Source organism: Pristiophorus japonicus, unplaced genomic scaffold (genome assembly GCF_044704955.1).
Source record: "Pristiophorus japonicus isolate sPriJap1 unplaced genomic scaffold, sPriJap1.hap1 HAP1_SCAFFOLD_94, whole genome shotgun sequence".
Taxonomy (NCBI): Eukaryota; Metazoa; Chordata; class Chondrichthyes; family Pristiophoridae; genus Pristiophorus; species Pristiophorus japonicus.
Window position 1 is genome coordinate 511354 of NW_027254868.1, and position 5303 is coordinate 516656.

Consider the following 5303-nt stretch of genomic DNA (forward strand, 5'->3'; position numbering starts at 1 on the left):
CTCAAACCATCGAAGTTACCTTTCCTTAAGTTCAGGACCTTAGTTTCTGAATTAACTGTCACTCGCTATCTTAATAAAGAATTCTACCATGTTATGAACACTCTTCCCCAAGGGGCCTCGTACAACAAGATTGCTAATTAGTCCTTTCTCATTACATATCACCCAGTCTAGGATGGCCAGCTCCCTCGTTGGTTCCTCGACATATTGGTCGAGAAAACTATACCTAACACACTCCAGGAAATCCTCCTCCACCGCATTGCTACCAGTTTGGTTAACCCAATAAATATGTAGATTAAAGTCGCCCATGATAACTGCTGTACCTTTATTGCATGCATCCCTAATTTCTTCCCAACCTCACTACTATTGTTTGGTGGTCTGTACACAACTCCCTCTAGCGTTTTCTGCCTTTTGGTGTTCCGTAGCTCCACCCATACCGATTCCACATTATCAAAGCAAATGTCCTTTCTTACTATTGCATTAATTTCCTCTTTACCGAACAATGCCACCCTGCCTCCTTTTCCTTTCTGTCTATCCTTCCTAAATGTTGAATACCCTTGGATGTTAAGTTCCCAGCCTTGGTCACCCTGAAGCCATGTCTCCGTGATGCCAATTACATCATACCAGTTAACTGCTATCTGCGCAGTTAATTCGTCCACCTTATTCTAAATACTCCTCGCATTGATGCACAGAGCCTTCAGGCTTGTCTTTCTAACACACTTTGCCCCTTTAGAATTTTGCTGTAATGTGGCCCTTTTTGCCTTGGGTTTCTCTGCCCTCCACTTTTACTTTTCTTCTTTCTATCTTTTGCTTCTGCCCCCATTCTACTTCCCTCTGTCTCCCTGCATAGGCTCCCATCCCCCTGCCATATTAGTTTAACTCCTCCCCAACAGCACGAACAAACAATCCCCCCTCCCCCCAATGGCATTTGTTCCAGTCCTGCCCAGGTGCAAACCATCCAGTTTGTAGTAGTCCCACCTCCCCCAGAACCGGATCCAATGTCCTAGGAATTTGAATCCCTTGCTTTTGTACCACTCCTCAAGCCACGTATTCATGTGAGATATCCTGCTATTCCTACTCTGACTAGAACGTGGTACTGGTAGAAATCCTGAGATTACTACTTTTGAGGAAGCATTATTCTGTATTTAACCCGTGTTGTACCTGTGTTGATTTCTGGATTATTTTACCTCAATCTGGTTCAGCAAAATTACTGAAACGAATACCGTTTGTGCTTTAAACAAAGCAAGCTTTTATTTAAAAAGTAAATCCCGATCGAGGACCTTATCAGACAGAAGGAATGCAACTCTAATAGAACGCACCCACTTCCTACGGACAAAGTGACGTAACATTGTAAAGAGACGAGGGTTATACATTTTCGGCAAAAGATAACAAGATAGGGCGAGAGTGACATCCTAGTTCAGCCTATCTCTTTTGATCCCTCTTTCCCTTTGTCCACTCATAAGCCGACCTAAGTATGGTCTGATTTTAAACAAAGACCTTCTGTTAATGTTTCAGTTTAATAACATGATTTAATAAGACCTTGAGGTTTTTCTGTAAGCTGTGGGTATTGTTTCAATATGTGTTAGTGTTGTAACATTTCGCAGTCTCGAGTCTGAGATGTCATGGCTGTTCATCCATGAATACTTTGTTAGCTTATAGTGTCCCTATACAATTCCCACGTTCTCAACTTCTCGACTTTATACATTTTTACACATTCACATTCCCCCCTTTTATCATTCCATGATAACTCTGGTGACTGTTCCAGGAGTATCGCATTGAGCCGTTCGCACTCTCTTTCCTGATCCATATTGTTGTTAGTGTCGAGTAGTTATTTAGTTCGTTGGATCATAACTCGGGAGCCCTTGACCACAAGAGGGTTTGCTAACCTTGCCATCATTACTTTACAACAAAGTTTAAGGCAACCAACAATTAGATAGCATCTCCAAGATCCATCTGATAGCCAATCAAACCAGCTAGATCCTTCTGCTGGTGTGGATAACTTCTTCACCTCCCTTCTTATGTGATCAGCGAGATTGGTTATGTTTTCTGAACTATCAGGAATGTAAGTGCAACATTCAGATCCCATCAGGGCACATGTTCCCCCTTTCTCAGCTAACAGGTAATTGAGGGCCATTCGGTTTTGTAATGCTATGGTCCTTATTGCTACAATTTCAGCTGTGATGCCCTCCAGAGCTTCAGCAGTATTGTTAGCTATCTGTTCCAATATTGTCTCTAGGTTCTGTACTTCGTCCATGAGACGTCTTATCCCGATTGGGAACATTAAGACCCCAAAGAACTTGTCGGTGTGGGTGATGGCTCGCTTGTATCGGCTGGAGCCATGTGCTTCCACCAGGGTACGTACTTGCCGCACAAATGGCACCACATATCCCAGATAGCAGAACCCTGTCCATCGCCGAGACAACCAGGAATTCGGATCGTGAGAGTGGATGGTGACTCGTGCACCTGTGGTGAGGTTGAGACTGTGTGGGCAATTGCTGTACCCTACGATATGTTCCTTGTTACTGTTGTCATTTCGGGTTCGACATTTGTCCCCAGTTGGCCTCCCAATTCCTGAGGTATTGGTCAGGGCTTTGAATGGGGGTTTCTTTTCACGGTTGTAGGTTGGTTGGTACCATCCCTAGAATGTCTGACTAATGGGATCTCCAGCACTCTCCAACTTGGTGACCTCCCCGTGGTCGTTCATGTGGTAACGGTATGATACTCCTCCTGATCTCTGTGATCCCTCTTTTGACCTGCCTTTCCTCTCTCGTATTTGTATTGGACCCCCCTCCTCTCGTCATAATTTGGCTCTGAATCCATCTGACAGTCTCAGTTAGGGTCAGTGGAATGGGGCGCAAAGGAATTCCCCCTTTGGATTGTATAGGGAAATGTATAGGGAATGTGAACACACCCAGCATCTAGAAAAGTTCCCATTTTGCGCATAAACATAAGACATGTACAAAAAGGTGTTTACATGGAGCTCTTGTCTCTGTCTCCCCTCCCATGCGCCGAAACTGCCATATTTTACAGACTGTGGCATACAGACACAGTTTCATCTTATGGCTCAGGATTCTGATAAATAGTCCAATTATTTTGCTGATGAAAAGAGTTCGGTTCTCCCGTCTCTCTTCTTAGGTCACCGTCGGCGTAGCTGGCTGTCTATCACCATGGGTAAAAGTTCAAACTGGTCCACGTTCCAATTAGGATGTCAACGGCCTTGTTCAGCTATGGAGAAGAGGAAGTCTGGAACAGAAACAGGAGTTACAATAACCAGTACAATATGTTCGTTCGAGGGTAGTGAGCTTGCAGTGGTGCAGTTGAACCCAGGCACTTTTCCCCTCAACCTTGGCTGCAGTGGGGGTAGTGAGTAACACCTGAAAAGGCCCCTCCCATTGTAGATCTAATCCCTTCCGAATCCATACTTCCCTGGTGCCACGAGGGGCAATTCAGGTAAAACTGGGAGGTCGAGGTGAGCATCTTGAACCTAGTTCTGGACTAGTCGCAGAGCCTGAGTCAGAGAAAGAACATAGGTGGTCATCAGTCAAGCTGAGATACCATATCTCGGAACAATTTCCCTCATTAACACCTTAACAACAGTTTGAGCCTTATTGTCCAGGGTAGGGTAGGCTTCAATCCATTTTCTAAACATATCTACTATTACTAACACATTTGTAACACTGAAATCTTTGCAACTCAATGTAGTCCAGCTGCAATGTCTCAAAGGGACCTTCGGGAGGGGCATCTTACCCCAATCACAGGGGACTCCCTTCCCTGGATTATGCTGCTGGCAAACCAGTCAACGACTACTGATGTTCTGGGCCAGCGCCTGGAGTCTAGGATGCCACCACGTAGCCAAAAGTTTGTCACTTGTTGTCCTAGCTCCACAATGAGTAGCAAAATGCATACATTCAATAACCCATAAGGCCAACTCATCAGACATGCAAGTCTGTTCCGCGGGAGTAGTCCAGAGTTTAGAAACATTGTCATAAGTACATCCATAATTTTTCCACAACAGTTTATCTTTTTCAGGAGCGTCCTCCTGTGCTTTAATGACATCTTGGATCGTTGGCATTGGTTTTTCCGATGCTAACTTATCCTTTGCAGGACTTTTAGTCTGATTCATCATTCTGGGCACGACCATTTGTTGTCCACGAGAGGCCTGTTTTGCCTCTCTGTCAGCACAGTGGTTCCCTATATCAACTGGGGATTTTCAGGTGGTGTGGGCAGTACATTCAACAATGGCAATGCGATTGGGGAGCATGAGGGCTTGCAACAAGTCAGACACTAGTTGCCTACGGGATATCTCATTACCCTGTGAGGTTAGGAATCCCCTATTTTTCCACAATTGTCCGAAATCATGGGCTACCCCAAAGGCATACCTAGAGTCGGTGTAGGTATTGACCTTGAGATCTTCAAAGGTGGTTTCAAAGGCGGCAGATTGCAAGACCTGATTCTCCTGGTTTACTGTGGCGTATCCTGAGATTCGTGTACCTTGTGGATCAATAGAAGAGCTTCCGTCAACATACATAATACAGTCTGGGTCCGCCATTGGTACATCAACTAAATCTTCCCTGACCGAGGTGGACTCTTGAATTAAAGATAAATAATCATGACTGGGTTCTTCCTCATCTTGGGGTGGCTCAATAAGAAAACAGGCCGGGATTAATGGCCGTACAGTGCCGAAAGTTCAGCTTAGGATTATTTAGTAGGTAGATCTCATATTTGCTTTCCCTGGCCATGGTAAGATGTTGAGTCTGCAGTTGACCAAAGAGGGCAGCTACGGAGTGAGAGGTGTATACAACAATATCCTGTTGGAGGGTAAGGTTGGCAGCGGATTGAAGGCTATTGTAGATGGCGGTTTATATTTGAGTACATACAGGGTGCCCCAAGGCAACAGGGTCTATTTTGGAAGAATAGGAGGCAACAGGCCTATGCTTATCCCCGTGTTTCTGAGTTAAGACAGCGGTAGCACAGGCTTTCAGGATCGTACAATACAGTTGAAAGGGCCGATCATAGAGGGGCCGGCCGAAAGCCGGAGCTTGCAGCAGGGCTGTCTTTAGTTCCTTAAAAGCTTGGACGTCTGAGGTTTTTATTTTAAAGCTGCCTTCCTTGTTTGTATACGGTGTGAGGTGCTTAGTCATCAGGGCAATATTAGGGATCCAGGATCTGCAGTAATTGATCATCCCAACCACTGTCGCATTTGTTTAGCCGTGCTCGGGACTGGAAACTGGAAAATCGGTGCGACTCGGCTAGCCTCCAAGGCTCGGTGGGTGCCTGATAAAATGATTTCAAGGACCTTGACTTGA